Below are 12021 nucleotides of genomic sequence, written 5' to 3'. Positions count from 1 at the left end.
TATTATGCTTTACTCTGACCAGGGTTTAATTCTATGTGGCTATGCCTTGCCATTTCCCTCCCTTGCTTTCCACACTGTTGTCCATTTTTTCTGGGTTCTGCAGTTTCTCCAGGTTATATAGTCACCAAAACATGTAGTGATGTTTAATGGCACCTAAATGTAGTGAATAAAAGAAATGATTCTACTTATAAAAAAAATGAGGTGCTAGCTTGTTGTTGTTTTGTTTTGTTTTTTTGGGGGGTTGTTTTGTTTTCATATACTTATTTTCTTCCCTGGACCTATATAATTTCCCTAATAATAATAAAGTCTTTTCAAAAGTCATCATAGAATTTACATTTAATAATTACATCACAACTAGGATTTTATGCCTGCATTGATTCAAATACATTTTTATTCCCAGAAAAAAACTTAATGTGGCAAAGTTATATGAATAAATATTTAAAGAAAATTCATTTATTTATTTAAAAAGTTTGTAAAATTGGATAATGTTTCTTTCTCAGCATGGTTTTTAATGTTTAAGCAATGAATCCACATGGCTGTTTTCCCCTTTTTCTTATTTTACCATGTCTCTCCTCTCTTTCCCCTATCCCTCCCCCTCTCTTTACCCATATTCTTCCCCCTGTATTTCCTTCTCCTCCCTCCCTCCTTCTCTACTGTAGAGAGCTGCGAAGTGCCAGGCCTTAAAGATGGCACTGGCTTCCGCCTTCCACCTTCCCGATGGTGAGCTCTCTCTGTGGTAACCAAGTCCTTATTTGGCTAAGCCTGTTCAGCTTGCTTGCTTCCATATAAAAGCAGCCTATCTGCAGGATGCACATGGCATTTCCCTGGTGTTAGAAGAAGAAGCTTGTTCAAGAATCCTGATTAAACTGCTAGAAGAAGATCTCCCCTGAGTTGCGTATTCCTTGATGGTCGAGGGTGGGCACAACACTCTACTTTTTTCTTTATATTTTGTCCTGTCTAGTCTGAAGTGTCCTGAATACCCAACAAACTCTACTCTGGGCTTTATGGACTGATGAAGTGGGTTCTGACCAGACTCTTCCTGCCAAACTAGAGAGAGTAATTGTCCTAGACACTGACATCACATTTGCAACCGACATAGCAGAACTCCTGACCATGATCTCTGTGTGTGTGTGTGTGTGTGTGTGTGTGTGTGTGTGTGTGTGTGTGTGTGTGTTTGTATACATGTATATACCATAGTATGCATGCGAGCATCAGAAAAATTTTGAGGTCAATTCTCTCCTTCCACTTTCAATAGCAGGGGTTGAACTCAGATGACTAGGTTTGCAAGTCAAGCAGTTTAACTCATTGAGCCATTTTCTCAGCCAGTGTTAGTTTGCTTTTAATGTTGATGTTGGGATTGACTTTAGAGCCTTCTATGTGGCAGGCAAGCACATGCCATTGAGCGATAGTCTGGATATGAGCTTAATGATAGTGTCAATGAGTTAATGGGCATAAGAAATCACAAAAATGAAAGTCAGTTCTAATTTCAAAGTAGTTAAGCAAAACTAAATATTGCTTTACTTTAGAAACTGAAGAGACCGAATGCATGTTCATAGAAAAACCAAGTTTAGGAGACTTCATAGTTAGCAAATAATTATGTATAATTTTTAAATGTAGATCACAGTTCCCTCTCCTTCCCTCCCTCCCTTCCTCCTACCTTTCCTCCCTCTTACACTCTCTGCCCCCTCATGTGCACCTTGACCAACCTCCCATCCCATTCCCCCACCCCAATTCCACAGGTAGTGCAATGCCATCCAGGTGCGGTCCTGTAGATCTGTCAAGTCGTTTGAAGTAGGGACTAGGAGTTCTCTTCTGTCTCTAGGTTCAGTCAGTATCCATCCATGGGGGATGTGTCCACAAGGTCTATTTGTGCACTAGGAATACACCCTGGTTCCACTGACTGAGGTCCCTTAGACTGCTCAATCCTTCTAGCTGAGACCCATATTCAGGGGGGCCTCAGTCAGTCCCATGCTAGATTCCCATCTATCAGTCTGGGAGCCCATTAGATCCTCCTTGTTCAGGTCAGCAGTTCTATGTGTTTCTGCAACCTGTTCTTGTCCTCTCCCTCTGCATCTGGATTCTAGTACAACTCAGTGTTTAGTTATGGGTGTTTGCTTCTGTTTCTGACAGGTACTAGATGATGGGTCCATGATGGTGGATAAGTTAGTTGTTGATCTCACTATCTGGGAAGAGCATTTATGGTTGCCTTTCCACGGTTGCTCAAATTGTTAGTTGGGGGTCAGTCTTATAGATCCCTAGACCTTTGTTTAGTTTCAGTTTACTCTTCAACCAATAATGGCTCCCTCTTTTATGTTTTTTTCTCTATCTCTCTCTGTGTGGGTCTCTCTGTCTCTCTCTCTCTCTTTCTTCTGTCTTCAATTCCTACCTTTACTCAATCTTCCTTGTCGCACATGTTTCCTCTCCTCCCCTTCTCTTTCTCCTACATCTCTCTCCATTCACTGCCCCCCCACTTCCCATGTGCTCTGGGGGACTCGTCCCTTCCCCCTTATGTAAAGGATTTTATATGAATCTCTTAGAATACTCCTTGTATCCTAGTTACTCTGTTGGTGTGAATTATAGGCTGCTGATCCTATGCTCTAGGTCTAAAATCCATATATGAGCAAGTACATACCATGTTCTTATTTTTGTGACTGGGTTAACTCATTCAGGATGGTTTCTTTCAGTACCATCCACTAGCCTACAAGTTTCAAGATTCCATTTTTTTTTTTTTTTTTTGCAGAGTAGTATTCCATTGTGTAGATGTGCCACAACTTCTTTATCCATTCTTCAGTTGAGGGGCATCTAGGTTGCTTCCAGGTTCTTGCTATTACAAATAATGCTGCTATGATTTAGTTGAGCACATGTCTTTGTTGCATGGATGCGGATCATTTGGCTATATGCCTAAGAGAGGGATTTCTGGGTCATGTGGTTAACTAATACCTATTTTTTTGAGGAACCGCCATACTGATCTGCAAAATGGCTGTACGAGTGCAGATGATCAAATGTTGATATGCTTTTTCTATGTATATTTTTAAATTTTAATTTTTCCTTGTATTGATAAATTATTATGATTTTTTTATTTTTTCACATATACTATATTCTGGTTGTGGTTTCCCCTCCTTGTGCTCTTACCAATTCCTTGCCATCTACACTTTCATCGAGATCTACCACCTTATCATCTCTCTTAGAAAGAAAACAGTCTTCTGAGGGATAATAATTAAATTAAAAATAGCACAACAAGATAGAACAGAAACTGTCATATTTGAATAGGACAATAAAATCAAACATAAGGAAGAGAGCACAAGAAAATGCTCAGGTGACAAAGGTGCATAGACTCAATTGGTCACACACTCAGGGATTTCATACAAAAGGGAAACCATAGCAAATAGAAAAAGTATAAAAATAGAAAACAAACAAATAACAGCCCTGGATACAGGGCTGTTATGAGAAAAGTATCATCCACTGAGTTTGTTTCCTCTTGGTCAACTAGTGCTTGGCATTAAGTGTGGTTTCTCTAGTGGGATTCCTTGGAGAACACCAAACCTTCAGTTACAAGTGTTCATCAATTGTTGGTAGTGGCTGGGTTAGTGATGGGATGGGATAGGGAAGGTGTCTATTTCACTTTTCAGCTCGACTCTATCAATCAGACATTGTGCAGGCTGTGTGCATGCTGCCATAGTCTCTGTGGTTCACATATGAGTCCATTGTCTTGATTTAGAGGCCTTGTATCATTGGTGTTCTCCCTCCCTCTGCTCTGGCTTTGACATTATGTGCCCCTCTTTTTCTGCAGGGTTCTCTGAGCCCTGGGATTTGATATCATATCCAGCGCTAAGTGTTACAAGATCTCACACTCTCTGCACATTTGGGTTTGTTCCCATATGCTTCAGGAAAAAATTTCTCTGATAATAGCTGAGAAAGGCACTGATCAATGAGTAGAACGAATTGTCCCCAGGAGTCATTTTGTCATGTTCTTTCAGGAGAACAGTAGTGTTTGCTTTTACCCGCAGTCTCTGGGCTGTCTAGTCTCAGATTCCTGGTTACTCAGGCAGTACCACATATGGGTTCCACCTTGTGAGGAGGACCTTAAGTCAAATCAGATATAGTTTAGATTAGTTACCCCCCACAAATTTTGTACCACCATTGTACTTACATTGTTTGAAGGCAGGACACCATTATTGATCAAATGGTTTGTAGCCGGGTTGATGTCTATATTTCTCATTGGGTAGTTTGCAGAATATTTTCAGTACTTTCATGCACCAAAGTCATTAGCTCATTGGGGTGAAGGCTCTATGGTGGCAGTAGCTCTATGTGTAAATGTTCAGTAGGGTCCAGCTGTCATGATGGGAAGAGCAACCTATAATCTTGACAACAGTTTGGGTTGTGTGTGGCTTCCCGTGGGGCCAACAGCACAGTTAGATGTAACACATTCATGGTAATGGAGGCTTCATTTGTTGAGAATATATAGCCATTCTTTGGCTTCATGTATTTTAGGATGTTTCTTCTGTTTTGTGCTTCTATACTGCCCTTCATATGGTCTTTGATTTTACTGTATCCTTTTGTATCTCTCCATTGTCACTTTTTTTTCATCCCCACTTGATCCCTTCCATTCCAGTTCCCAAATGTTGATATAGATATGTAGAGATATGCACATACGAAGCTGCTGCTGCTTCCTCTTCGTCCTTCAACTCCTCCTCTTCCTCCTCTCCCTCCTTGTCTTCTTCTTTTTTGTAACAAATGATGCCTTTATTGCTGAGAACATCTGGGAGGTAGTAAAAAAGACTATGGGTTTTGGAAAGTTTGAACCATTTTCTTGGTTTGCTGTCAGTAGTACTATGCATTAATATTTTAAGCATGTATGTAAAGCTGGATTTGTAGCTTTCTCTTCTAGTCTGGTTAGGTTTTTATTATATCTGTAAATGTGTGAGGTACATGAACACAAGTGTACAGATAGACACACCTGTTCATACACACATGGAGTTCACAACAGGACATCAATTGATTTCTACAATATTCTCCTTTATTGTCTTGAAAATGGATCTTTTTTTGAATATGAAAACTGCCTTTTTTTAGGATATGTGGCCAGAGCTCACCACATCTGTCTCTCTGCTTCTCAATGCTGAAGTATATGCATTTATGCCTGGCTTTTTAAGTGGGTGCTGAGGATTATTAATCATCTTCGTTTTGGACCAAATACTCTTACCCACTGAGCCATTTCACAAGACCCTCTTCTTAAATGTTATTTGAGCCAGCGGTCATTACTTCACAGTATATGAAACTATCTAAGGTCAAGTCATGAGCCTGATATGTGCATTTGAGGGTGTATACATGAGAGAAATATCACATTAACACAGACTGTAGACTATTTTAATATCACTTTCCTAGAGGTCTTCTTGATCTCTGCTTTTTCAATTTCTTCCACATTCTGTCCAAATACATTGGGAGAGAAATTTGGTAGTAAGGCTCCTACTTTTAATTTAATTTTTAGTTCTATTCTTATTTGAGTAATACTTGGTCTTTCCTGTTGAAAATCTCTCTGCCTCTACTCTTTGTTGTTTGGAGGGAGAAATCGCATTCCAGGAGCTTAGACCACAGTATACTCATTAATCTTGGGATATACCTATTGGTTTCTCTTTCCTCTCATAATAGAGAGTAAATTCCTTCTCTACCCTATTCATTCCTTGGTCATTGTGGGGGCTTGATAGTTCTCTACTAATTGAACAAAATACTTAGAAAGCATGAGGATCAAATAGTAATCTCTGGGATGCTCCTTTATCAAGATGAAATCATATTTATGTGAGTCAGTAATGACAATAAGGAAGAGATCATTTGACAGAACTAAGAAAACAGAAAACGTGTGTGTCTCTCCTTCTTTTATTTCTTAGCTTGTCAGAATCCATCTTTGTACTTCTTGAATAAGCTTTCATGGGTACAGATTTTTGCTCAAAACCAAACTCTGAACTTGGCTCCTGTCTGCTGCTCTTCTCAAATGATACTGTAACTTTTGTTTTCTCCTCCTTTCAAAGCCACTTTGAACATATCTGGAGACAGTTTGTCTTTAAGTAAGTATGATTTCATCTCTGCTTTTATGCTCATGTTCATTGTTTAATTGTGCATTTATTCTGCAATCATTACTGCATCCCTACTGGGTGCCAGGCTCAGGAAATAAATCAGTGAGTATTAAAGAGACAATGAGAGTTGTCATCTGTTGTGGTGGGAAGAAGAGAAGTCAAGTAAAGAGTCTTGAAGGAATGTTTGTGTGCCTCGTTAGCCTACATCTTCTCTTTTGGAAGAGAAAACTTAGGGCTTCCATGTCTTTTTCTCTGTCTATGTAGAAAGCCAGTCATCAGTTGTCCATGAGGAAGTTGAAGAGATTCCTGTTTCCTCTTGCCAGATGCCATCCCTGGGTTACGCTTCTACTGAATTAAGTGAATAAAGAGGACATTGGAGTATTCCATGAATATTGCCTCAGACATGATCTTCAGGCTTACCCTCGCCCCCCCCCTTTTACTCATTTCACTGACAAACCTATGCCGTGGTAATTCCCATATTACCCTGCAAAGAATATGTCCCATCCCCACATCAGGAGTTTGGAATTTCCTTCAGAGAAATGAATCTCGGCAAATACACTGGAACATGAGTCCTCCAACAACAGAGCAGTAAGTAGAGTTCTGAATCTCCTAAGCAGAAGACCTTAACCCTGTAGATACAGCAGGCGGCACCTCACCAAGGCCTTTGCTGGAGGGTTTTATAAAGCATTAATGCTTAGCAACAGAATCAGACACTACATTTACATATGTGTACATAGTCTTCCACAGGCTTGTGTCTTGAAATCCACCCCAGCTGATAATACTTTTTGAGGAGATGCTGGAAATTAGAGAAGGTGAGGTTTTGCTGGGGAATTCAGTTACTGGGAACATGGCTTGGAAATATTCACGCTACCCCAGGACCTACTTGGCTCTCTCTACTTGGCCACCAGGAAGTAAGTTCTACCTTGCTTTTTCCTCTATGCCATGATTTTCTGTCTCATTGTAAACTCATAGAAAGGGCACTAAGTGACTACAAACTGAAACTTTTGAAAATGAAACAAAGTAAATCTTTCCTTCTTTAAATTTATATATGTCAAACATTTGCAATGTAAAACTAAGTAGCAAACAGATGATGGATAAAACATTGAACATCCCATTCAAAAATATTCTAATTACCAAAGAGCTTTTGACAGCTTCAAACGTTGTGGGAATATAAGGAGGGAATTTATATGTAGGTACAGACTCAAGTAATAATTTAATAAGTCAAACATGTAATGTTTTAGATGGTGATTAGTACTGTAGAGAAAATGACAGAAAGGAAGAAGAGATTCCCATGTGAATGGGTAATAAACATGCAGACAATTGGGTAATAAGGGTTCATACAGAATATCTGGTGCATAACAAAAAGTTGAAGAACTAGGCAGAACTAGTGAGCAAGTAGGTGTGCCTAGAGAAGACTAGGCTTCAGTACTTCTGAGCATCAGAAACATCAGATACAACCTGCTATGTATAGATAGGAAGAGGACAGATCTCAGAATGGATTTGAATGAGCCCAGGAGAGAACTAGAGGCTTTGCAAATTCATGTCATGGTACCTTGATAGGACAATATAATGTTTCCTTTGCTTTCAGTAGTTTGGGGCTCTGTGAGTAGACTGGCAGAGGTATGACATAATCCATTTTCTGTTTGTAGTGGATCATCCTTCATGTGCATAGGTTAATAGAATGAAACAAGAAAAACATCAAAGTCATCTTAGTGAGTAATATGTGAGTTTTAACAAGTTATAGTATGTGGAAATTTAGAAGCTTTCATTTATGGCACGTCCAGGAGGTCAAGTCTTCTGGAAATTCTAGGGAGTCAGAAAATAAGGTGGAAGATGGTCCAAGGTGGTTATGTCAGTATGGTGACATTGTTATACTGGGTTGTGAGAAAGAGGCCAAAGAGAAGGGCAGAACTTGGTTCTGAACCCTGATCATTTTGAATAGCTAACTCAACATCGGCATGGAGAGGTAAGGAGGTGGACAGAGAGCTGATTATCTATAAAGCAAGGGGAATTTACTATTCTCTATTAAGTACTTTTCTTTGAGAAACCAAACTAGAAGCTTTGTAGGTATTAAAGCTGAATCAACTGGGCCTGAAAGAGATTAAATTGCTGTTCTTGTCCAGACAGTAATTACTTTGCAAAGCTGACTGAAATATCTTTAGCTTTAGAGCCTAGGTTCTACCATTTTGTGTTACATCTATATGATTCCCATTTGGACAGAGAAAGTAGCACCTACCAATTTGAGGGTGAGGTCTATATAGTGTACTTGGGGTCCTGAAGCCTGAGGTAACTGCATATATAAGTTCTGAATGCAAAAGTTACAGGAAGATGTTTTGAGGATATAGTTGTTTATCCATGACTTGAGGTTTTTAGAAGAAAGTCTTTGTGAATAATGAAGATGGCATTCTGATCAACAAGAAAAATGCCTCTTCTTGAAAAGGGAGCTTATTTTCCTTAGGTACAAGGTGACCTTCAAACAAATGTGGCCAACCTCAAGCATATATTGTCACTGCTCAGTTTATCCTCATGTGATACTTGTATTTCAGGTCACTTGGTGTCTTTATTGGGGCCTGTCTGAATTACTGGAGTGGACCAGAAATTACTTTGGACTAAGCACTTAACTAAACACATTCCATCGGAAAACTCATTCCTCACAGCCTAGCATCAAGTGGTTACTGCTATATCCGCTATTCAATTCAACCATTTTGGATGTGATACTCACTGAGGTACAATATAAAACACAAAGTCTAGTTTCTCAATGAGAATTCCAACTCACATAGCTTACCTTAAATTGCATACCTAATATGAAGAGTAGTAAAAAATACTGCATGAAGTGAGCTACATCTGGAGATGCCAAAGGAAAGAACTCCAAGGGACATGTTAGCTGGTTTGTACTGGTCAGAGCCGTGGTGATACATGTGTCCTGATCCTGCATGTATAGGTGCAGAAAAGATACAAAGACATCTGACAGAGGGCTGATCTCCAAAATATACAAAGAACTCAAGAAACTAGTCAACAAAACACCAAATAACCCTATTAAAAATGTGATACAGAAATGAATGGAGAACTCTCAAACAGGCAGTTCCTCAGGAAAATAGGAATCAGTCTACCACAGGATCCGACAATCCAACTCTTAGGCATATATACAAATGATACACATCCATACAACAAAGACATCTGTTCCACTATGTTCATAGCAGCCTTATTTGTAATTGCAAAAATCTGGAAGCAACCTAGATGCCCCTCAACTGAAGAATGGATAAAGACGATGTGGCACATTTACACAATGAAATCCTACTCTGAGGAAAAAAAACATGGAATCATGAAATTCCCAGGCAAGTGGATGGAAATTGAAAAAATCATCCTGAATGAGGTAACCTATTAATCAAAAGAGGAACATGGTATGTACTCGCTCGTACATGGATTTTAGACATAGAGCAAATGATCATCAGCCTATAATTCACACTGCCAAAGGAACTAGTATACAAGGAGGATTCTAAGAGATTCATATGAGGATCCTCACAGATGGGAAAGGGACTAGAAAGACTGAGTCAAAGGTCAATAGATAAGAGAAACGAGAGAGACAGGGAGAGAGAGAGAGAGAAGCAGGAGCCATTATAGTTTCAAAGAGAAAACTGAACCTGGAGAAATGTCCAGACGTCCTACAGTGACCCCAACTAACAATTTGAGCACCAGTGGAAAGGCTACCATAAATGCCTTTCCCTGATAATGAGATCGAAGTCTAACTTATCCAACATCATGGATTGTTCATATAATAGCTGATGGAAACAGAGTCAAACACCCACAACTAAACACTGAGTCAAACACGAATCCAGATGCAGAGAGGGAGGACAGGACCAGGCTACAGAAACACATAGAGAAAGTTGACCCTAAGAAGGAGGAGCTAATGGGCCCAACACTGATACTTAGAAATCCAGCATTGGACTGACTCAGACCCCCTGAACATGAGTCTCAGTTAGAAGGCCTGGGCAGTCAAAGGGAACTCGGACATTGGAACCAGGATATATCCCTTGTAAACAAAAGGACTTTGGGGAGCACAATCCTCATGGAGGGATATTCCCTTAACGTAGACAGGAAAGAAGGCCTAGTCTCTATGCCAAATGATTTGACAGATTTAGATGACCCCTCCTGGAAGGCATCACGCTACATGTAGATTGGGGAGGGGATGGGAGGGAAGAATGGTCATGGGGCATGGGACGGCAGGAGAGAGGGAAAGAGGGTGGGAGGGAGAGGGAACTGGGATGGATATGTAATATAAAAATAATTAAAAATGGAAAAACATCTATGAATGAAAAAAATAAATTTAAATGTTTGAAACTTATACTTTCTTAATATGATTTACTCTAATACCTATAGTAGATACACATCTTTCCCAGTTCAATGGATAGTGAGTGATTGTTGAAGAAGTCCCAAGAGATTCAATCAACAAATGTGAAAGGCGTAAATAAAGTAACTAGTTAAGAACAAGACCCAAATTATTTTATTGCTGGTAATTACATATCTATTGCCATTTTCCTGCCTAATAGCCTTCACTGCTAAACCAGATTATGTAAATGACATAACAACAATGAGAAGTTGTATATGGAGAAGAGTAAAGATTGTAATACAGCCAGATACAAGAAAACCTTACTATGGCAGCAAAGCTAACCTTCAACACATACATCAGGTCAGATGGGATACCTGGAAATATAACACAAGATACGGCTGGAGCAATGGGTTCAGTGGTTAATTGCCACACCAACTCTTGTGGAGTCTCTGTGACATGGTGAAAATCATGATTTCAGTTTAATAGCTATAGTGTGTGTGTGTGTGTGTGTGTGTGTGTGTGTGTGTGTGTGTGTGTGTGTATCTTTAACAGCTTCAGTGGGTAGTAATAGTTGAAGAGATCCTGACAGATTGAATCTACTGAGTGAAAACTGATCACATGAGGCAACAATTATGAACAAGAACACAAATTATTTTACTGGTAGACTTTTACATATCCATTAACATTTGCCTGCCTAATATCCTTGACTGCTAAAGAGGATATACATAAATGTCTTAAAAACAATGAGAAGTTAGACATGGAACAGAGTACAGTTTAATTCTAGCCAGATATCAAAACCCTTACTAAGGCACAAAAAATTAGCATCAGCACATAAAATAGATGACATCCCTGATATATGAGAGATGGTTCCCATGGTTAAGCACAACTCCTATGGCTTTATTTCCATAGGACCTATGCTTAATTCCCAACAACTACACAGCAGCTCACAGCCATCTGTAAAACCAATTCAAGGGGGTCTGATGCCATGCATTGTCCTTCTCAGTCATCATGCATGCATGTGATATACAGAAATAACATGTTAGAATTGACAGAGTCATAGGATACAAGACAAAGAGAGTAGTTAACAGGAAGGCACGCCTCCCAGGAGAGAGAAATGCCTTGCAGTGAACTGCACTGTGGATGCTGGGAACCAAGCCCAAATCATCTGGTCTAGAGTAGCAGCCAGTCTTAACCACTGAGCCACCATCTCTCCAGCCACAGACACTTCCCCTCTGGAACAGCTGAATTATCTGTACTGGTAAAAGGTCCTAATTTATGCAACCATGATAATGGGATACTGCCTATTTTTATTACTCTCAATGTGAAACAAAACATTTATTCAATTAAAATTCATATTAAATTTACAGTTAACTTTACATTTGTCTACAACTAGAAGTTTCTACACAACACAGGTATATAGACATAACCTTTTGAGATTAAGATATCCACAACTATAAGGTTACACATATAATAGCATAATAATTATGTATGAGGTAATAATGAAAAGCAAAGATACCATACAGAATGAAATAACATGGAAATAATTTACTCATAAGATACATATTTAAATCATCCTTCCTTACAAAATATTATCCAGAATTTACAATTGCATTAAGATTCCATTTG

Source organism: Phodopus roborovskii, unplaced genomic scaffold, assembly GCF_943737965.1.
Source record: "Phodopus roborovskii unplaced genomic scaffold, PHOROB, whole genome shotgun sequence".
In the NCBI taxonomy this organism is placed as follows: domain Eukaryota; kingdom Metazoa; phylum Chordata; class Mammalia; order Rodentia; family Cricetidae; genus Phodopus; species Phodopus roborovskii.
Note: the sequence above shows the minus strand (reverse complement) of the source record.